The sequence below is a fragment of the Macaca nemestrina genome, chromosome 10 (assembly GCF_043159975.1).
Source record: "Macaca nemestrina isolate mMacNem1 chromosome 10, mMacNem.hap1, whole genome shotgun sequence".
In the NCBI taxonomy this organism is placed as follows: domain Eukaryota; kingdom Metazoa; phylum Chordata; class Mammalia; order Primates; family Cercopithecidae; genus Macaca; species Macaca nemestrina.
In genome coordinates this window covers 39,959,720-39,983,568 of record NC_092134.1, presented here as the reverse complement: position 1 = coordinate 39,983,568, position 23,849 = coordinate 39,959,720, and the positions used below count along the sequence as shown (strand labels likewise).

The following is a 23,849-nucleotide window of genomic DNA, read 5'->3' as shown; positions in this document are numbered from 1 at the left end:
AATGGGAAGCAGTGGTGGAGCTTAGCAGTAGGAGGAGGCAACGTCAGGGTACTTAAGCCCCTCTCAGTTTGGGGTGGCTGCTCTGATAGTGGTTGCGCCTCCTCTAGAGCTCCAGTTCCCGCTGGGCAGTCCCAGTGCCTCACCTCTGGTGACATCCCCACTTCCTTCTGTCCCTCCAACCTGGAGCAGCAGCTTCCTACTGTTTCTCATCTTTGGATTGTCTTGCAACCTCCATTTGTTTTTTGTGTTCTTGCAACAGCCTTGTAGTCAGAGCCCTGTGTCAAACTTCCTCTGGTGAACTACTAGAGTGGCAGATGCACTGTGCTTCAACAGTCTTATCTGCTAAGTGGAAATAATAATTGTGTCTACCTCATACGGTTTTTGCAAAATTAAATGAGTTAATATATTTAAAGTGCTTGGGACAAACCATGGCACACAGAGTGGCGGCTATACTGGAACACACAGTCAATTCACCAAAGTCCCTTTCTAGACCCCGGAGAGGAGATCCCCAAAGCCTTTGAGAATGAATAGGAGTCAAGCAGGTGCAGAGAAGACGGAAGGACATTCGGGCTGTCTTAGCCCCTTTGTGTGCTGTAAAGAAAGACCTGAGGCTGGGTGATTTACAAAGAAAAGAGATTTCTTTGGCTCATGGTTCTGCAGGCTGTACAAGAAGCATGGCGCCAGCATCTGTTTCTGGTGAGGTCTTCAGGCTGCTTCCACTCATGGTGGAACGTGAAGGGGAGCTGGTGTGTGCAGCGATCACCTGGTGAGAGAGGAAGGGAGCAAGCAGAGGAGAAGGAGGAGCCAGACTTTTTTTAACAGCCAGATCTTGTAGGATCTAAGAGTAAGAACTCACTGATTACCACAAGAACAGCACCATGCCATTCATGAGCCATCTGCCCTCATGACCAGACACCCACCACGAGGCTCCACCTTCAACACTGGGGATCAAACTTCAACATGTGATTTGAAGGAGACAAGCATCCAAACTGTATCATAGGCAAAGGGATCAGACAACTAAGTGGCCAAGAGGTGAGAGAGAGAAGGGGGCCTTCCAGGAGCCAGGAAAGGAAAGAAGCGCAGGAAGACTGGGGCATGCTGACAGGGCAAGGGGAGAGGATGAAGTCAGGGAGAAGGATGAGGCTGGAGAGAAAAGAGCCCAGAGCATACCTTTTCAGGCATATTGGAGTCCAGACTTTGCCCTGAGGACAATGGGGAACCATTGCAGCATTTTACTGAAGTGACACATTTGAATTTATGTTTTAGAGAGATTTCTTTGGCTGCAGTATGGAAAACAGATGAGGTGGAAAGGAAAGAAGAGAGAACAGCAGGAAGAGCTGTTAGGAAGCCATTGTGAGTGCCCAGGCAAGAGATAATAGCCTGGACTAGAGTAGTGACCCGGGAGCAAAAAAAAAAGAAAGAAAGAAAGAAAGAAAGGCTCAGTTATTCAGGAGGTAAAAGGAACTGGATTAGCATTGGATGGGATGTGGGAGCCAGGGGAGAAGATGACATCAAAAATGATGCTCCAGTTTCTGACTTGGGTAAAGGTACAACAGCAAGCAGTCCAGCCGAGTGATTAGAAGCATGGGCTACGGTTTCAACAGTCTGCGTTCAAAGTTTGACTGTGTCCACAGCTAGCTGCTGAACCTGGGGCAAGGCACCGATTCACTGGGTGCCTCAGAGTGTAAGAAAGGGATAATAATTGTATCTTCTGTACAGGGCTCTGGAAAAGGTTAAATGAGGTAAAGTATGTCAAATGCTTGGAACGGAGCCTGGAATATCACAAGCACAGTAAATCTTGGCCACTATTACATAGACAAGATCTCAGAAGCAGGCATAGTTTGTGGGGGTGGGAGCATCATGAGTTAGGTTCGAACACACTGAGTTTGAGACATCTAGGGAACCACAGAACAAGTTCTGGGCTGGAGATGTAGATTTCACTTGAGAGCTGCCAGCAGTAGAGATGGTAATTGGAGCCATGGGAATGGAGGCGATTGTCCAGCGAGTGTAGGTAAAGTGAGAATAGATAAGTACCAAAGGGCACAGGCTGGTTATGTCAACATTTAAGTGACAATTTCAGAAAGAGAAGCCAAGGAGGAAACCAGAGAAAAGCAGTTAGAGAAGCAAGAAGGCAGCCAGCAGTGGTCCCGGTACAGCTGTGATGGGGAGACAAAGAAGAAACAGCAGGAACTGGCACCAAGAGTTATTGGTGTAGCTTGGGCTCTCCCCTCATCATCCTCTCCAGTTGGGAGTCGTGTGACAGGAGCAAGAAGCCTGTCTCAGCACATGTGTAAAAGAGCTAACTCCGGACACCCGTGTCTGATCTGTGCTGACCCACAAGCGTGAGGTGTCCCACTTGGTGACTGGAAATGACACCATCAATTTTTCTGGCCACTGTGTTGCACCCCTGAGTTTTTCCTTCATATGACAGACTTCACAGTAAATACTCCTACTGAGTCCAAACAACCACTATGATTGAGAACAAGCATGAATCCGCCACCCACCTTCTCCTGGAAATAAGGTGATGTGTAGGTTCCTCATCTCCTTTCCAGTGTCCACAAACCCATCTGAGTACTTGCAACTTCAAATTTTTCTTTCTTTCTTTTTTTCTGTTACAGACACTGATTTTAGAAGAGTGTTCCATATGCTATGCTTTTTTAAATTTATTATTATTTTTTATTTTTATTTTTTGAGACAGAGTCTTGCTCTGTCACCCAGGCTGGAGTGCAGTAGCACAATCTCAGCTCACTGCAAGCCTCCCAGGTTCAAGCGATTCTCCTGACTCAGCCTCCTGAGTAACTGGGATTACAGGCATGCACCACCACGCCCGGCTAATTTTTGTATTTTTAGTGGAAATGGGGTTTCACCATGTTGCCCAGGCTGGTCTCGAACTCCTGACCTCAAGTAATCTGCCCACCTTGGCCTCCTAAAGTGCTGGGATTATAGGTGTGAGCCACTGCAACTGGCCCATATGCTAAATTTATTAGAACCCCCAAACCTAGCCAAAGGCCTCACTCCTAAGATTCTGGTGGCAAAGCCAGCATACGCTGGGCTCAGAGGAGGTCTTCAGATACCAAGAGGATTACTCTAATTCAAAGCAGAAATGTTGTGAAACTGCTTTATATTCTGTCTAGCACAAGCAAGTGGGGGTTGCTATTTTTATAATCATCATAAGAGCCTTTGACTACATAATTTTGGGAAGTGGTGATAAAAAACAGAGTACTTCTCCCTTGAATTCTACCATCCCCAAACTTTCATTAACAGCCAATTAATTTTCTTAGAAAAGTTCATCATGAAACTCTCTGCAGCACTTTGGCACAGTAGTATCTATGCAATTGGAATGACACAGTAATTTCTTATCCTAAGGAAAAAACATTACTCTGTCAAAATGAATCTTTTAGCCTAAGATGAACTGGTTCCATTTCTCATTTCTCTTTTCTCAAGGTTACTGGGTTGCTGAACTCCCATGAACCAAAAAGAAAACATTAAATGGTATCCAAACCAGCCTGGAAGGGACAGCGAGAAAAGCCAGAACCAAGACTGACCAACCTGAATGCTGGTAAATGTTATCAAGGTAACAACTTCTCATGTATCGGTATGTGACCAATAAAAAGGGAATGTGCTTGATTAGCAAAAAGGATCACCAGGAAAAATAAGGCATATTAGCATGATGACTTTATTATACAGCAATAACATAAATGGCAATCCACTCTCGTAGAATATTTGTGTTGAAATTAGGAAATGGCAGCAGATTCACACACAAAAGCTAATGGAAGCCCTAAATATAGATGATACTCCATCTGGCTGCCAAGAGCCTGCCTCAGCACATTAACCAGAAGACCAAACCAGAGAAGGGAAATAGCTTTTAAAAGTGCAAAAGAGAAAAGAGATTCACTTAGAATTTTATCTGGTAAAAAAAAAACATCTAGTCATAGGATGAGGAGTCATCTGTTTCATGGACTATTTATGACTCAGATGTTAATTCGGATGCTATCTTTAAATACATGGAGAGAAGAGAGAAATTTTTTCTCTTTATTTAGGCTTGAAAGAGTTTTGTTGAAGCAGGTAGCTCACAGCTGGTAAGTGGCATTCAGTTGTTTAAAATAATTTGTACGATTTGGCTTTCATGTTTGCTACATTTGTGCAATAAACAGAACTGATGTTTCAATTCCTCCAAAACCATTTTAAACTCTAGCACCATGGGGTCCAAGTACCCCTAACATTTTGCAAGAGTTATACTTTGCACTCAATGAACAGTAAGCCTGTGTTTACAAAACAAAATTACTTTTTTCCATTTTCAGTTTTGCTTATTAACAAAGTAGATATTTCTCAAGTCAAAATTTCTCCTTTGTTTATGGTTGGATATCTTGGCCCTGATGAGAAAACAAAAATCCACTGATTAGTACAGAAAATCACCATCCAGAAATCTCTCTTTACAACAATCCTGTGGCTCACAGAGCCATCATGATTGCCAATGTCCTCGTAGAAAATCAACAATAGCTATTTGCAGTTGATTCAGTTCCTCTGTTTAGGAGATTTTTTTGTAGCATAAATAGATTACAGGGTTTGCAAAAATGTACATTTATGGTTGACCCTTATGCTTCTCAGAATCTGTTTGGAGTACTGAGGCATGCTATCCTGGATGTGTTGATTTCTCTTTGCGCAAACTCTGCTGAAAACCAAGGACAATCAACAGGATGAAGAAAGTTTAATTCAGGAACCAGGTTGATAGAGATTACCTCTGGGTCTAAGGTCAGGGATGCTTTAGTCCTTGTTAGAATCTCCAGGGAAACCCTAACTCCCAGATATTAATCAGATCTGTAGAACCCTGCTTAAGACCTTCCAGTGGCTCTGAATTACAGTAAAACTCCTTACCCTAGCTGATAACACACTATACAATCTGACCCCTGTTCAGACCTTACCAGACCTATTATGGGCTGTTTATCCTGATCACCTTGACCTGCAAAAGGCTGTCTTCTCCCTCTGTCTTCACATGGCCTTTCCTCTGTGTGTAACTGTGTCCTAATCTCTCTCTTCTTAGAAGGACACCAGTCTTACTGGGTGAGGGCCCACCCAGAGGACCTCTTTTTTGCCTTAATTACCTCCTTAAAGGCCCCATATTCAAAGACAGTCACATTCTGAGGTACTAAGGGTTGGGATGTCAACATATGAATTTTGGGGGGCTATAATTTGCCTATTCTGCACATTTCATATACATGGAATCGAACGAAATGTGGCCCATTGATTCTGGCTTCTTTCACTTAGCACAACGTTTTCGAGGTTCATCCAAGTAGTAGCAGGTATCAGTGACAGAGCAGGAGCACCATCATCTTGGACAAACATTGCCATTTCAAGTTCTGGCTCCCTTTCTAATCTCAGTCATTTCAAGGAAATCACTTCTCTTCTAACAACAAGCAGCCAGAAAGAGCAGACAGTAAAACACAGATAAGACAGGTCAGGGGCAGAAGGTAGGGGCAAAGTCTCTTGGGTAACTGCCAAACTTCACACTCATACAATGGGCCCCAGTAAAACAGTGGGCCCTAATAAGCACATCCCTTTCCCTTTAGGTGCACTAAGATAGGGAAGCTAAAAGCAGACATGGGTATGCCTGCAGCTGCAAAAAAAAAAAAAAAAAAAGTATGGAAACAAACACAAAATCTCCCTCCCAAATAAGCAAGACGAAGAAACACAGAAATATTCTGAGCTTGTGATAAGCTCTCCTGCCCTAAACCCTTAAATACTCTTAGTCTGTAAGAGAGAGTGCCCCTGACCTAACTCAGCCAGAAGCCCCTCTCAGGTTTATTTCCCAAAATAAACCTGTCTTTTACCGTGAAGCCGCTTTTCATGTTTCTTTCTTCCTTCTTCAACTCTTACTATCGGTATTTTATTCTTTTTATGACTGAATAGTATTTCACGGTACAGCTCTATCACATTTTATTTATCCATTCCTCAGGTGACAGAGATTTGGACTGTATCCACTTTTTGCCTGTTATAAATAATGTTGCTACAAATGTTTGTGCACAAGTTTTTGTATGAACATATGTCTCAGTTATCCCGAGTATATACCTAGGAGTGGAACATTCTGGGTCATAAACACATATAACTTTGTGTTTCCCTTTTTGAGAACCCATCAAACTGCTTTCCCCAGCAGCTGCATCATTTTACATTCCCACCAGCAATATATGAGGGCAGGACATGTTTCTAGAGATTAGATAATCACAAATGAAGGGCATTGTTCTTTATAGCCTGCTGAAGGTCAAAAGAGGGAGGAAAAGATGTTTGAGTAAGGAAGAGATGCTTTATTAGGAATATGAAGCGTTCACAAAGTCCTGCTTACTCATTTTCAGCCAACTTTGCCATGGCATTATTTAATTCGCATTTTCACCTCATCTTCAATCTTAACATGAATAGCCTGGGTCTCAAGGCCATCTTTTCCCAACCAGTATAAGCACCTTTGAGACAGCATTCAATATGTGTCATTTTATTTCCTATTCAGTGGGGAAAATTAGGTCTTGCTTTGCCCACTCAGCTTTATTCCTGGAAACACACTTTTCAAAAAGTAGAAAGTTCAGTCTTGCTTTAAACCACCAAGCTGCCTGAATGGATTTCATCCATTATTTCGGGCTTTATTTTAAACTTTGCTTTTAATAGGCACAGAACCAATGCATATTTTAAACTTTTGACTCAGGCAAATTTTGTATGTCCAAAAGACTCTTGGAAGTTAAGCAAACATAAGGGGTACTGTGTGTGTGTCTCTCTCTGTGTGTATGTGTGTGTGTGTGTGTATCACAGAATGAGGGGCACATGCTGCCAATTTAGTAATTAATTTTCAGCTAACAGAAGGCCACTACCTATACTGTCTGTGGCAGCCAGAGCCCCACCATACTGACACCAAGTTACTATGCCTCCTTGACAGAAAGTAACACAGATCGCCATCAATGGATAGACAAAAATCTCTGAATCTGTGGTTATGTGTGTGCATCTTACAAGTGGAGTAACAACAAATAGAAGAAATATATTTACAAATGAAAATGAAGCTACATTTATTTACTTCACTAAAACTGTTTTTTTCTTCTCATCAAAGATTTCTCTATTCGTGCTACTCAACATCCCAAAAAGAATCAGCACAAGGCCACAAACTCAACAAAATTCCTTCTCCTGTTCATAAAACTCCTGTCCTGACTCCAAGTCCACACCCTAATAAACAGGCAAGCCTGTGCTCTGCACCCTGAGGAGCAGTCTCCTAGGCTTTGTCCTTTCAGAGAGCGTATTTCCAAGGAGAGGCCGTCCATCTACCCAACTCTTCTCAAGGCCACATAGCTCCTCTCCAAAGACAGCCATCCCCAGTGGTTCAGCTGATCCTGATGGCTGTGCCTACAGAGAAAGAGGGGAAGAGAGATGGGAGAGGAAGAGCTCCCAGGAGTCAGGATGCAAGGTGAAGTCAGCTGTTGATCAGCGGTCACTCAGCAACTGGACCAGGTGACACTCTTCTTCTGCAGGCTGTAGGCTGTGAGAGTGTTCTGAGTGGCATTTAAGGATAGCTCCCATGAGCGTGCCAGCTTCAGCAGGGCGTCCTATGGCAAGCCCTAAAAGGCAGAGGGAAAAGAATAACCAAGTGGAAGTGGGTCATCGTGCCATCTATCAGAGACAATGTGCGTGAGAATGCTGCTACTAAATGAATGAAAAACTCTTTGTAAACTCAAAGTTTGTGGTTCCCAAACTTGAGCATGTATCATTTTTTTTAAATTAAAACGCTGATTTACTTGGCCTTATTCTAGAGGTTGGATTCATTCAGTCTGGGGTAGGACCTGAAAATTTGCATTTCTAACATTGCATGTCCCAGAGGATCTGATATTGCAGGTCAGGGGCCACACTTTGAGAACTACTTGCTAAAATACAGGATCTATGTCAGCTGAAGCTATAATGGGCAATCATGAGCCATGCCCAGACTGAGCAGCAAAAGGAAACAATGTTACTGTCTAAAACAAGCAAGAAAATAATACAATATTTTAAAATAACAGAATATATAATGCTTGAGTTGCCAGCAGCAAAGTGTTAGGATGAGGTCCTTGAAGTCAGAGAAAGCAGAGATGAACCAGTTTTGAACAAGCCCTGTCCTCGAACTCAGCAGAAGGAAGAGACCAAGTCCATTATGCCCTCAGTAAACCGTTGGCCCTGGAGTATTGGCTTTCCCTCTTCACAGATGAGGAGTTCCATCTTCTAACTCACACAGAGCAGGGAGAGGATAAGAGCTGAGGAAATGCCACTGGCCCTCAGCTGGTCACTCTCTCTTCTAATACTGCTTCATATGGGTATAAGGCTTTACGGTTTTGAAAAGCTTTCCAGTGATCAAAACAATGTGACATGGGCGAAACAATAGACAAATGGACCAAATGAACAGAATAGAGAGCCCAGAAAAACACCCACCCAAATATAGTCAACTGAGTTTTGACAAAGGAGCAAAGGCAATCCAGTGGAGAAAGGACAGTCTTTTCAATAAATGGTGCTGGAACAACTGGACATCTGCATGCAGGAAAAAAATAAACTAGAATCTAAACCAAGACCTTACATCTCTTTCACAAAAATTACCTCAAAACGGATCAAAGACCTAAAGGTAAAAATGCAAAACTGTAACTGGTGACAGCCAGAAAGAAAGAAACAGTAATTGAGTGACTACTAGTGCCAGCTATCGAGTTAAGTACTTTTAATAGCTTATCGCATTGATTCTAAACTCTGTATACAATGTATTATTCCCAAATTACAAACGATGAATTTTTTGCCAGTGATAAAGCATAATTTCTCTATGTTATTCCCTATAGAATCTGGAGCAGGAGGAGCCTCACTCTCCTATCAAAAGGAGAAGAACCTGAAGAAAACACTTCCCTTCCTTCTCTCTGCGTAGGGGCAGTGACCTTGAATTCAACCACCATCATCCCTTCCAGACACCAGAAGGGGGAGTCCCACAAGGCAGAAGGTGCCCCTGTGACGCGTCCACTTCTCTTCCATGTTCTTTACCTCCTTGCTCAGGAAGCCATAAAGTTGAGCTGAGCAGAAGGTGAATGTCATTGCAAAGTTTACGCAGACTATGCTGACAGGTTCATGAGAACACTACTGAATATGTTACATTTCACCAATGCTCACAGCATATCCTGTGTTGGAAGTGATACTTTTCCATTGCCAGTAACCTCCTTTGTCCTAGGAGCTCACTGAACAGCTAAAATCGGGTGATATTTTTATGTGGAACATGCAACATATTAAGTCCTTTTGCTCAGTGACCCAAAAAGGAACTAAACAGTACCCAGACTAGAAATCAATGTTAAATTATTCAAATAAATTCCACTTAAAGAATGGTGGCTTGGGAAGCACTCAGCCAGAAAGAATTCTCCCAAGATTAGTTTACTGTGAAGTAGAAGGGAAGAACATTTTAACTTTGGTTGGAAATTACACAGAAGGTGATGAAACATCCTCTAAGAAACGGTTCTGATCCACTGTAGGGCACCCCCTCTCTCCTGCCACATTCCCCCATTTTACCCACTAAAGAGGTTCTTTGACGAGAGGCTAAGGAAACCAAGCAATATAAGATCTAATCAAAACTGAGTGCTGGAAATGTGTGGGGAGAAATCCATAATTAAACTGAGCAATTAACTCCAGAAAGCTAACTGGGGCCAACTCTGACACTACTATAAAGTTATAAAATCTCCAGCATCTCATTTCTTTGTCCCTCTACCCAATTTCCTCTCAAATATAAGCCTCTCTTTCTCTGTCCTCTCTTCTTCATATTTAATAAAACTGTTTGCAAGAAAGAATCTTAGGTTAGTCATTTGCACTTTAGTATGAATTAAAGCCAGTGTGTCAACTCTCACAGGAATAAGAATTTCAAGCCATACTTCTAATTGTGGAATGGCTGTTACTGAATTCTTTTAAGGGTATTTCATGCAACAGCTAAATATAAGGAAGAGGAGAGAAACTGTCCAAGTCTTTCTGTGCCTAAAGTCTGCCTAAAGTCAGCTTTCAGCTGCCACTCCCAATTGAAAGTGAATTCAGATTAATTCCTAGATGTTGAATGAGAGTTATAATTTATCCTTTCAGGGATCTACTGGTTTTCTTTTCTTTTCTTTTTTTTTTTTTTTTTTTTTTTTTTGAGATAGAGTCTTGTTCTCATTGCCCAGGCTGGAGTGCAGTGGCGTGATCTTGGCTCACTGCAACCTCCGCCTCCCGGATTCAAGCGATTCTCCTGCCTCAGCCTCCCAAGTTCCTGGGATTACAGGTATGCGCCACCATGCCCAACTAATTTTGTATTTTTAGTAGAGACGGGGTTTCTCCATATTGGTCAGGCTGGTCTTGAACTCGCAACCTCAGGTAATCCACCTGCCTTGGCCTCCCAAAGTGCTAGGATTACAGGCATGAGCCACCGTGCCCGGCCATTTTTTCTTTCTTTTTTACTTTTATTTTAGGTTGAGGGGTATGTGGGCAGATTTGTTATATAGTAAATGGGGGTTTGTTTACACATATTTCATCACTCAGGTACCAAGCCTAGTACCCAATAGTTTTTTTTTTTTTCTGATCCTCTCCCTCCTCCCACCCTCCAGCCTCCAACAGGCCCCAGTATCTGTTGTTCTCCGCTTTGTGTCCACGTGTTCTCACCATTTAGCTCCCACTTAGAAGTGAGAACAGGTGGTATTTGGTTTTCTGTTCCTGCATTAGTTTTCTAAGGATAACGGCCAGCAGCTCCATCCATGTTCCTGCCAAAGACATGATCTCATTCTTTTTTATGGCTGCATAGTATTCCATGGTGTATATGTACCACATTTTCTTTATCCAATCAGTCACTGATGGGCATTTAGGTTGGTTCCACGTCTTTACTGGTTGTGAATAGTGCTGCAACAAACATTTGCATGCATGTGTCTTTATGGTAGAATGATTTCTATTCCTTTGGGTATATCCCAGATCTACTGGTTTCTTCTCCTCTAGGCCCAGAAAACAGGTCAATTTCTGATGGCTTTTACATGTCAGGCCTATAGGACCCATTCTTACTTGACACCAGTTATCTCCACTCCAGATGCCCTTCCCCTTACCGGGTTTTACTTGAAAAGCACAACATGAGTGGCTTGGGCCAAATGTGGCCATAGGTCCTTCAACAAATGTTGAGTGAGTGCGACCCTTGGAGCAGAAAGTTGACAGAGCTCTGACACATGGCTAGTCCCCCAGAGGCTCTCACTGCTCTCTTAGCTGGAAGAACTTCAAACTCTCAGACAGTGGAAAATTCAGTCTGTTCCAAGCAAGAGACACAAATGTGCTCTTAAAATTCATACTGACATTTGGAACTGCCCAGGGTATTATAAATATAATCGTTCTGAAGTGTGAGTGTGTGTCAGGGAGAGAAAGAGATGGAGAGAGAGAGAGGGATACTCTGTGTGTGTGTGTGTGTGTGTGTGTGTGTGTGTGTGTGTGTGTGTGTATGTGTGTGTGTGTGTGTGTGATGACAGAAAGGAAAGTGAGAGCAGAACCAGGGACAGCAAGTATCCCTGCCAAGAACTCAAGGCCAAGCACAGAGAAGAATGTCCACCAGATACCCAATGACTACATTCCGGATTTTCTACTGCTTCCTCCTCAGAGAAAAGGGGAGGAATAAATTAGAGAGAATGCGAAGGGAGAGACAGAGTGAGCAAGATGGGTGGGGATAGAGAGAGAAAGGAACAGGAAGTGGGAGCCTTACTACACATAGACCAAGAGGCCCAGACTGCGAGAGAGAGGCTGTCAGAATGAGGAACTACTGAGAGATTACAGGCTTCTCCACCAGTTACAAGTGACTAATATCTACATGTATTGTGTTTTGAAGCCATCAAGTTCTATGTCCAAATGACCCCACCCCTCCCATAATGCAGCACCAAGACTAATCCACCATCCACGGGGCATACTGTTTCCTGCCAAACAGATGGGCTTATAGAGGTTGGTCTTACACAGCCTCTTCCAGGTCTTGGACACACACCGGCCAGCCTCTGTGGCTGAGGAACAGAATAAAGTTATATAAATTGAACTGACCCTACAAGTGGGCTCCTATGACTTTCCTTGCTCTTGAACTAACTGAGCTGACCAGCCAGCCTGAAGCAACATGGTCCCAGGGCAGGGGCTCTCAATCTTTTATGTGCCAGGCTCCCTTTGGTAGGCTGGTAAAGCCACAGATTCCCTTCTCAGAATAATGTTATTAGGCATAAAATGAAATACATAAAGCTACAAAGGAAATCAGTTACAATATCAAATATTTTAACTATTACAAATATAGTAATATTTTTACTCCTTTATCAGTGCTTTAAATAATAGGATCTGGTGAAGGGTCAAATAACAACCCCATCATTTCAAAGAGTGATGGGAGAAACTGTGTTTCCATTGTTTACAACAACTACCAGGTGATATGAAAAGATCTGTCATTTCTGTGGCAAGAGTCATAGGCACTGCTAATACCACTGCGGTTTCTTCCCTATATTCTTAATAGAAGCAAAAAGCTAGATTTCAGTGAGAGGTTAGATAAAATAAATTTATGAACCAGAACAAAGGCAATGAAAGGAAGGGAGCTGCAACAACAGTAATTGTAATGATAAAGCAACATCTGCTACAAGAACAACAGCAAAAACTGGCTGCGGTCTCTGCTCTGTATCAGGTCCTGGATTAAATGTTTTCTACTCATCTTTCTCTTTCATTCTGAGGAAGGCATCATTTTGCCTACTTTACAGATTAGGAAACTGAGGCTTCAGGATGTTAGGGAACTTGTCTAGGACTATAGCCAATAAGTAGCTGTGCCAAGAATGGAAGTCAAGGCTGTTTGACACTGAAGTCCACATTCACTGTGCACTGTGTCTTCAGAAAGAGATAGGGTGTGTGTGTGTATGTGTGTGTGTGTGTGTGTGAGAGAGAGAGAGAGAGAGAGAGAGAGAGCTGCTTCCTTTTTCTCATTCATGCCAGAATAACTGGACTGGTTTAAACATCTATACTTTCACCCATCTTGACTATCCATTTCCATCTTATTAATGTTTGCTCTTTTCAGTTCAAAGACCCTTATGCTTCATTTATTCAATATATGTTGGGTACTGGCTATGTTTACTGACACCAGAAATTCAAAGATAAATATGTTCTCTGACTTTCAGGAAGCTTATAACTTATTGGAGAAAACAGATATGCAAACATAAATTATAATATGCAGCAATTAAAATTCAATTTGGACAATAAGGAGAATTTATTGACTCACGTACCTGAAAAGTCCAGAAGTAGACAGGCTTCAGGCATTGTTTGATTAGGGCTTCGTCGGTAGTGTGCTAGGAAGTATGTCACAACTAACTGACTTTCCAGAGAAAAAAAGAGCCATGAGTTTGTCTATTTCCATGGTGTAAATACTCCCACCATGACCTATTTCAAGCTACCAAAGCAAAGTCACTGAAGATAGAATTGGGAAGAGATGTGCGCAGTCACCCCTCGCCTGATGCAGGCGAGCTCCAGCATGCTATGACCATTCTCATTTCTTCACAGTTCTCTCAGTTTTTCCATCCTCTGTATGCTGGCTTTGTCCTGATGATGCAACCAGCAGCTGGGACTGTATACTTTCCTTCTAGTGTCTAGCAAGCGTCTCTTCTACTAATCACCAAAAAAAATTCCTGAGCTCTTCTGAAAGAATCGCTGTATCCAAAGAATATCACCCAGCTGGCTTAGCCTTGGGTGGCATATTAAAATAAGTAATAGCTACCTTCTCTTAAGGCTCTTTATTTCACCTACCAAGTACTCCTTGTTGGACAAAGCTATGGTCTGAATGTTGTTGTCCCTTCAAAATTCGTATGTTGGAACCTAATACTCAATGTGATGGTATTAAGAAATGGGGGATTTTGAGGAAGCGATTAAATCATGAGGGCTCCACCCTCATGAATGAGATTACTGCCCTCATAAAAGAGGTTGAAGGGAGTGCCCTTGCCCCTTCCACCATGTGAGGTCATAGCAAGAAGGTGCCATATGAGGAATAGGCCCTTACTAGGTGACTTGATTTTGGACTTCCCAGTCTCCAGAACTGTAAGCAATACATTTCTATTATTTATGAATTACCCAGCCTAAGGTATTTGGGTATAGCTGCCTGAATGGACTAAGACAGACAGAATTAGCATCAAAAACCTATCCTTTAGAAGGTGGAATTATCAGCAAGACAAGAAAATAATGTTCATGTTTGCTCATTTTAGTGCCTGTGTCAACCAGATGTTCCCTTCAGATCTGAGACCCTCATTTTCCCACTCTGGAAGTATTGATTGCTGATGGCTCACAGCTGAGTTCCTCTCAAAGCATTGCTCTGATGAAAAGAAGCTGCCAAACTCAAGGATATCGTCCCCCTTGAGAGGACACCGCCTCTAATGGCTGATCAATGAGTGAGTATAAAAGCCTGAGGTCACCTCAATTAGGCATGTCTGAAGGGTCATCCTGGCTCCAGTGCTTCCAAAGGGGAATCAGATAAAGCCTCTGTTGAAATCATATACTGGGTCAATTTCTCCCTCTGTGTCATCATCCTTCCCTCTCTTGCCTACATCGTTCCTATGTGCCCTCCCCACTAAACCTCCTGCATGCAATCTCAGTGTCTGTTTCCATAAAACTGAATATTCAATGCCTATCTCTAAACAAGTCACCAGATGTTCTAGACAAATCAGGGCCCATCTTGGAGCTGGGAGTGGAATCAGTCCCACCCACATCCCATGGCTGCCCCACGGTGGGAGAGGGTTGGGATGTATCTTGAGACCTAGCTGCACTGTCTGCTACATCATAAGGCATGCTAGGTGATGTAAAAGACATACGAACAATATCACAGTCCAATGGCTGAGGCATTATAGGCATAGAGAAAGAAAAAAGCAGGCCCTGACATCCAGAAATAATCACCAGTAGACCTCAATATTATTACAAGCTGATCTAACACTCACAGCCAGGCCATTGTTCCCCTATTGGACATAGACAATCTCACAGAACACCAACCTCAGACAAGCTTATTCTGAACCATGATAAAATGAAACAAAACAAGGTCACTACATAATTTTGTCCATACACAAAAACAAGGTCACTCTGCCCTCTGTAATGCACTCAATTGTACAATTGCCTGGATTTCTGATGGTATCCGACCTAGAGCAAATCCTTAATTTCTTAAGCCTTCCACAAATCACCCGACCAAAATCCAAATCTTCTAGTAGTTTCTTTCTAACACAGTTGCTAAGGTAGTGTCCTTCAAGTATGTTCTCCCTTGATCAATGAGTAATAAGCTCAGCTTGTTTGATTATCAGTGTGTTCCTGGTGGTCTTTTGCTGGAGGGCATTGGTAGCCTTCAATCAGTGTTTGTATGGTGAATAACTGGGTGTGTAAATGGCTATGCTGCCCCTCTTTCAGGAAAAGCTTAACTGAAGACCTTTGAGCTGGTTCTTCAAGGAAGATTGAGCTTTCCCAAGCAAAGCAGGGTCAGAAAGAAGTCATTCCAAGCAAAGGAAGCAGGATGTGCAAAGGTGGGCATCATGGAAATGAAGGATGAAGAGTCCATATGGGTAGGGTGTTGGGTGGACTGGAAGGGTGCTAGGACCAAATGTGGAGATCCTCGTAAGTCACAACTAATCCTGTAGGCAAAGAGGACAGAGAAGCAGGAGAGAGAGAGAAAGCTCGAAATTTGACATCTGATTGCAGGGAGAATTCCTGGAGTAGCCATAACTATTTTTCCTCCAACCCTTTCTTTCTTTTTTGGAGAGAAGGAGAAGACATTTGCTTTGGTTAAATCAAAATTGCATATTTTGAGTTTTCTCAGTTTTCCCACCCTGACATTTAAGGCGCACACCTAACAACACTGAGCCCTTAATTCCCTGGATATTGTGAATGCTTCGAAGACATCATGGCCTTCTCTCAAAGGTTTGGTAACTTGCACTTCACTATATAATTCCTGTTGCTTGTCAGAAGTGCAATTCAGCTGGTCACTTCCTCTGTTATTTATAATTAAATAACTTACCAAAAGAGACTTCCAGATGTCCTAATAGAAAATGCCAATGTCTTTTCGCTTCCTTGTGTGGGTCCACCTTTGACTCTCCATTCGTGGTGCCCCCAAGATGACATTCTTCCTCTAGGGGTCGTATCTCTAGCGCCTCTCAGGCAGTGCGATTCCTGCCAACCCTCCATCTGTGTTTAAGTCTTGCTTGTGCTCCACAAAATATTTCTGCCTTAACAGCCCTACAGCTGCACGGCCTCCTCTTCTGTTCCCTTCTGTCTGTCTTGACCTGCCCTGCCACTGAGCACTCACATTTTATAACATCTTACCTTGCCAACTGGTTTTGTGAATATCATGTAAGTGTTTGTTAATTATAGATCTTTTGCAAATGACATATATCTGATACAGCTGAAGGAGACTGAAATGTCCCCATTCTTATAAATCCGTGTTAGTGCCGCCCTAGACTACCCTTAGAATTTTGTGTATATTTGTGAAATCCATGTTTTCTACTTTTACTCTCTCTGTATATATCTCAATAACCTATGTAAGTATTACTTTGTGCTTTTAAACATAAAAATAATCATAGTGTTGTATCATTTTATTCTATGCTTTTTTCACTCACAATTATGTTTTAAGATTCAGTTTTGTTAACATATGAAAAGCTTTTAGAACAGTGCCAGTAAGCACCATATAAGTCTTAGCTACTATTATTTTCAGTATTATTGTTATTTTGAGGCAGCATCTCATTCTGTCACCCAGGCTGAGTGCAGTGGCATGATCACAGCTTACTACAGCCTCAACCTCCTGGGATCAAGTGATTTTCCAACCTCAACCTCCTGAGTAGCTGGGACTAACTACAGGCATGCATCCCATGCCCAGCTAATTTTTGTATTTTTTGTAGTGATGGGCTATCACCATGTTGCACAGGCTGGTCTCAAACTCCTGGGCTCAAGCAATCTGCTTGCTTTAGCCTCCCAAAGTGCTGGGATTACAGGTGTGAGCCACCACACCCAGCCTATTATTTTCAATATTATTAATAAATGGATTTACATCATTCCTTGTAATTATAATAAGCTAACATTGATCATATGACATTTTATTTATCCCATTCCTCTCTTGATGTGTTGGGACTTAGAAAAAGACACCCCGGAGTGAAGGCCTCTGAAGCAAGTCTCTATCTGACCTTCTCCTGCCCTGGTGTCTCTTGCCCCTCATTCTCCCCTAAGGCAAGCCATAGAAAACCATAATTCCTCTTCCCCAAGGCAGGTCATAGAAACCAAAACAGCTTTTACCCAAAGCCAGTCATAAAATCTAAAAATATTACGGTAATCTTCCCCTGCCTTTCTGAGTAAGAGCTGGCCATAAAGAAATTAAGACCCTCATCCCAGAGGGTTCCCATTCCATACCTGGGAGAAAGAAATGCTACACAGAGAGGCCAAGAAGAAGCTGAGCTGACAAGGCTTGGTAGGTTTCCCGACTCAGTCTATTTCCATTAGATTATCCCTGTTTCCCCCAGTCGTAGTTCTACATGGCTGTCCATTCTTCATTGAACCTAAGCATAAAAAAAGGGATCAATTTTTCCTGGATCTTTGGTCTCCATTCTGAAGGCTCTCATGTCTCATAAAACTGTGATCAAATAAATGTGTTATGCTTTTCTCCTGCTAGCTTGTCTTTGTTATAGGGGTGTCAGCCATGACCCTTATGACAGGGAGGAAAGGGGTCACCTTCTTTCTGCCCCTAAGGTACATATTTAGGTTGTTTCCAATTTTTTCCAATTAATTATAAGCAGTATCGCAAAGAATATCCTTAAACATGCCAAGTTCATATGTTCAAGAGTTGGTATTTGCTTAAAAGTGGACTTGCTGGGCTGTAAGGAGAATGTATTTTAGATTTTGCTAGCTATTGTCAAATTGTTCCCCAAAATGTCTGTACCTTCAGCAGTGTATGAGAATTCTTATTTTTCTGTCTTTGCCAACCACCACTGATTTTTTCAAAAGTTTGTGAGTGCAAAGTAATAATCTTGTTTTAACTTGCATTCTTCTTTTCATTAATATGTGAGATTTGGACAGTTTTTCTCTCCATTTATTGGCCATTATGCACTGGGCCTTAACCTTTTCTGGGGTCTTAGACTCCTTTGAAAATTTACTTCAGAACAATGCACATATATATATACACACATACACTTTATAAACACATTGAGGGACTTCACAGAGTCCCTGAAGACCCATCCACGAAGCCCCTTCAGAGCAGAAACTCGAGCTTTTAGTAGATATGAGAAATTTTTTTTTCTTTTTTTTGTACTTTTCAGTAGAGACCCATGTTAGACCGTGTTAGCCAGGATGGTCTCGATCTCCTGACCTCGTGATCCGCCTGCCTTGGCCTCCCAAAGTGCTGGGATTACAGGCGTGAGCCACTGCGCCCAGCCTGGGAAGTTGTTAAAAATGCAGATTCCTAGGACCCATCTTTGAGGATCTTGACTCAGAGGGCCCCAGGTAGGAACTGAAGGGCTGGTGCAGGTGATGAAAAAAAGAAAAGAAAAGAAAAGAGGAAGGAAGGGAAGGAAGGGAAGGAAGGGAAGGAAGGGAAGGAAGGAAGGAAGGAAGGAAGGAAGGAAGGAAGGAAGGAAGGAAGGAAGGAAGGAAGGAAGGAAGGAAGGAAGGAAGGAAGGAGAAAGAAAGAAAGAAAGAAAGAAAGAAAGAAAGAAAGAAAGAAAGAAAGAAAGAAAGAAAGAAAGAAAGAAAGAAAGAAAGAAAGAAAGAAAGAAAGAGAAAGGAAGGAAGGAAGGAAGAAAGAAAGAAAACACAACTAAGACTATGCTTTCAGGGGTCATTTCGGTAGCTCATTAAGAAAGATAATCTTAAGAGTTTCTGGATTCCCAGTAAGAACTCCTATTTCTGCTTTCCAAAACTTTCCCTTCTCCCACAGCTATGAAGCAAAGGATAAAGTCACCAAGTTTAATGTACAAAAGCTGTAACTTGCCTTTAAATTGATGTTGTAGCTACTTTTAAATCCATGGTTACTTCTGCAGATATACCTTGTGCCTCTCTCCTCCTTAGCTGGGAAGGTCGGTGAGGGAATGAATAAATAGGGTGACATGTGAGACAAAGAAAAACACAAGGAAAGGAAAAAATTTAGGAAATTCGAAGCTATTCAGAAAATGCTACATAAAAAGCATCATCCTACTAAATATGAACAGCTTGTGTTTGGAATGGTTTGTGTTTCTAATTTTATTACATGAGCAAGCTCATTTTTTTTTTCTCTGCTAGATACTTCAAAGATTCTCTTGCAAAAAGAAGGGAAATGAATTTAGTTTCCTCTCGGATCTAAAGTCACATAAATGATTCTGTTGTAAGATGGAGAAAATTGATTGCTTCAATGGCAAATAAGATATTTTTTTAATTTAAAAATTTAGTACTAAGGAAATCATGTACCAGGGAATTCTCAAAACGTTTTGAGAGAGGTTGAGAATCCCGGTATAATGAGATGATGATGTTACTCATGCACATTTTCCCCCGCTTTCTTTTTCAAGCCTGCAAGTGTCAAGACAGAGTTAATCCTTATTTTTGACTCAGTCACAAGCAGATACATTCTTCTCTGAGCTGGTCAGTGGCCAATATCCTCTTGAACCTTTGGTGGAATTCAGGTCCATGAATGATGCCAGGAACAAGAATTAGGATCTGATTCTAGGACTTTAGAATGACTTACTCGGTACCTTTGTCCAGTAACAATAGAAAAATGACTCGGTTGCTCTGTCCGTGAAACTAGGGCAGTGATACTGGCTGCCTGCCTCACACAGGGTTGAGGGGAAACCAGGCTTACAAATGACAGAGGTCTCCGGAGCATGGACATCACATGGGAGGGGGTGGGGATGCCTTCACAGAGCCGAAGACAACAGAGGGGGCAACCTGACACAGAACCAAAGGAGGTCCTTGAACCCTGCCATGCCAGCCTGGTTGGAGGGCATTCTGTATACACTGGAGAAAATGGAATGAAGTCAACTTACATCTTTTGTCTTTCTGGAGACCATCTTTTTACTTTCATGGGTTACTCATGGATTAAGAAGAAAAATGGTGGACATGACATTTTCTAACATTTTCTGGTATCCATTATCTTGTTCACTTGGCCATACAGTGCTTCTTATACTCTAGATTTTCAGATTCTAGACAGTATGTTCATTAAAAGCAGGAATTAAAATTGACATGCAGACATACATAGTGTGGCAGATAAGGTGCCTGGCACTCAATATAAATACTGGATATAATAAATGAATGAATTCCTACACACAGAGAAAAACAACACACACATACACACACACACACACATAAATAAGTCAGCATTTTTCCAGGACTCAACCACAAGGAAGAAGATTTGGGCAGCAGAAGCACTTCTGCTGCCAACCTCATTCCTGCCTGTGTTATTTAGGATATAAATACCATTGCAGTAAAGGAGACTGAATGACCATAACTTAAACAAAATAGAAGTTTATTTTTCTCTCATATAACATGGATGCTCTGTAGCATCACAACTCCAAGGTCCTTCCACTTTTCTTAGAGTGTTATCCCCATCTGCATGGTCCGTGTAGCTCACCACAGCATCTGAATCCCAGCTGATAGAATAAGGAAAGGAAGGAGAGCATATCTTCCCTTTCAAGAAGGCTATATCTTTTCTCTTCACAGCTCTTGGGCCAGAACTTAGTCACATGACCACATCTAGCTGCAAGGGAGCCTGGGAAATGTAGTCTTTATTCTGAGTAGCTGTAGATCCAGCTGAAAAATCAGCATTGTCTTAAAAAAATAAAAAATAAATAAATATTGGAGCAAGTAACTGTCTCTGTCACACTGAAAAAATAAAAGCACAAAGACGTAGGTTTCCCAGAATCACTAGAAAAATTCCCGGTAAACCTAGTACTAGTACTAGCCTGGATGCAGTGGCTTAGACCTGTAATTCCAGCTACTTGAGTGGCTGAGGCAGAAGGATGACTCGAGGTCAGGAATGTGAGACTAGCCCAGTCAACATAGTGAGTTTATTTCATCTCTAAAATAAAAATTAGCCAGGCATGGTGGCACACATAGAGCAAGATCCTATCTCTAAAAAGGAAGTAGCTGATACTTCGGTGGTTTCACAAGCATGTCAATCTACTAAGCAGATGTTCACTCCAGAGAAAGACAGTTCTCAACTTCTAACATTCGCCTTTTAAACAATTTACCCTTTCATCTATTAATCTCTGATAAATTTAAGCTTCATTTCCCATACCAAATTTGGGTTTTCATACTGCAGGTAGAATTTTATGTTTTCTGACCTCTAGGAGAATAAATACCCAACCTGATCACCACACATACAAGGCTAGAAGATGAATATATTTGGTGTGAAATCAGAGATCTGCCTGCATTCAGCTTGGGAAATAAGGATAAAAAACCAAGGAGCCTGTCCAGAATAGGAAAGGTTATGAATGATCAGACAACCTAGCAGTGATAATTAGTGTAACCATAACATAGTTAAAATCTATGGAGGACTTACTTTGCATCAAATGCTTTGCCCACATCATTTTATTTAGAATTTTCTTTTAATGTTGGAAGGTGTATTAGTCTGTTTTCATGCTGCCGATAAAGACATATCCAAGACTGGGCAATTTACAAAAGAAAAAGATTTATTGGATTTACAGTTCCATGTGGCTGGGGAGGCCTCACAGTCATGGTGGAAAATGAAAGGCACATCTCACATGGTGGCAGACTAGAGAAGAGAGCTTGTGCAGAGAAACTCCTGTTTTAAAAACCATCAGCTCTCGTGAGACCCATTCACTATCACGAGAATGGCACCAGAAAAATCGCCCCCATGATTCAACCATCTCCCACTGCGTCCCTCCCACAACACATGGGAATTATGGGAGCTACCAGATGAGATTTGGGTGGGGACACAGCCAAAGCATATCAGAGGGCTATCCTGTTACTAACTCTACTTATAGTCAAGGAAATTGGGCTTAGTAAAAAGTCAAGGAACTTGCCCAAGGTCACACAAATACCAAGTGGCAGAGCCTGGACCTTAACTCAAGAATCTAACTCTACTGTTGGTACCTGAAATCACTGATCACTGTGGAGTCTCAATTAAAGAAAAAGACAGACTGGTGGGAGCAGGGAAAAGCAACAAAAAAAGGCAAATAAGCTATAAGTCTGCCTTTCTTCAAGGTCCAGGACATACAACCCTCCTGTGCAAATAACTCATAATCTTCCTGTGCCCAGCTATCACCAGACCTTTGGCTAATACAAAAAATGCAGGTTAGCTCCCTGCAACCTTGGCGTTAGCAGTACTGCACGTAGCACTCTGCAGCCCAAAACCATCTTATAAAATCTCCAGTAAGCCTTTGTCTCCTGGCAGTCAGCTTCTCTTCTGCTGATTTGCTCATTGCTTTCTTGCAATGTATTTTCATACTTTCTCTAATAAATCTGCCTTTCTTTATCTACAACTCTCTTGGTAAATTCTTTTACCTCCACGCCACTGGTCCAGATAATCATCGCTCCCCAGCAATAATCTCTACCACCATGCTGATGGCAAGGAGGACGGTGAGCCATGTCCCACGCATCCTTCCTGCCCACCATCACATGGATAGGTATCAATCTTGTTGTTCATCCTGTCTGGGAATTTTGAGTTGGGTGATCTAAAAAAAGAATATAAAAGTTCCAACCATCAGTATTTAAGAAGTGATCTCAGAAATTTACTTAAATCTCCACATAACCGTTGTACAACAACAACAAAAAATCCGGAAAAAACTTGAAATATATTAAAAAGATACTTCAAACTTTGATGACAATGTTTTGTAATTACTAAAGTTTACAAAATCTACACCATCCCAGATGGTCAGATCTACAAACTACTCTTTTATGTCACTCACTGCTATTGGAATTCATCACGTAATGATTTGTGTAAGTTTACCTTGCCAGTGGAGAGAAGACTCCAAGAAGGTATGTTTATTCCTAAATTGGGAACAGAATAGGTGTCCAATAATTATTTACTGAGTGACTTAATGTTTTTCCTTCAACATACCTTTTTAGAATTATTTGTCACCTATTAGAAATGGTTAATATAAATAATTATATTATTAGATGTTGCTGTGCTTCAAAATTTGATACTAAGAACTTGCACTATAAAAAGTTTTGCTTAATCCGTGTTAACTTATCACAGGAATTTAATATCCCACTGACTTGTGTGTGTCTGTGTTCCCTGTGGGATTTCATTTCTATTAATAAGTTTGTTTACTGGACTACTTTTTGCCCCCAGCATTTCGTGTGGTCGGTTTTAAATTTGACACCAGTGGATATGAAGGAGTCAAGTCATTAAGAACTCAAACTGCTTTAGAACATGGTAATTACGCTCCAAGTGGAATGACCCCTGGATCCATCTGTCTTTAATAAATCCATTCTTGAAAAGAAATCCCTTCTCCCTGAGATATATAATTAATGTAATATGAAGTCTAAAAATAAATTTCTCCCCAGAAATTCCAGGTGAAAATTTCAGGACGCTTTTTACCCTAGCATTTTGATTCTTCATCACATAGGCAGACAGGATTCTTACTAAGTATGCACAAATGCTTAACAGGCACAAGGGACTTTGACTTCCTTAAGGTTTTCTAAATGCTTGCTCTCTCAAATGCATGTTCATGTTACTGTTTCCTTTTGTGAGCAAGCCCTCCTTCCACAGCTCCCTCTCAATCCAGCCTTTCAGCTGCAGGATTGTAAAGAACTGAGGATTCCCCAACATGAGAATTGGCCAAGAGTTTAAATACCCCACTACCTTTTATAGGTGGTGGGAGCCATTCGTCTCAAAAGGAGAACAGCACCCCAGTGTCTTTCTGAGTTTGCATCAAGGCCTCCTCACT

At 41.7% G+C, this 23,849-nt stretch overlaps 1 long non-coding RNA gene across 2 annotated transcripts; it reads right to left on the bottom strand.

Moving 5' to 3' along the window:
• Positions 1–3,571: 3,571 nt before the first annotated feature.
• LOC139356680 (uncharacterized) lies at positions 3,572–22,625 on the bottom strand. Of its 2 annotated transcripts, XR_011608972.1 has the most exons (4): positions 22,462–22,625; positions 18,959–19,035; positions 17,386–17,531; positions 3,572–7,586 (listed from the first exon to the last, which is right to left on the bottom strand). It is a non-coding gene; the product is annotated as an uncharacterized lncRNA (long non-coding RNA). The 2 variants fall into 2 exon arrangements; XR_011608971.1 differs by lacking the exon at positions 22,462–22,625 and having other exon boundaries at positions 18,959–19,132.
• Between the last annotated feature and the right edge of the window lie 1,224 nt (positions 22,626–23,849).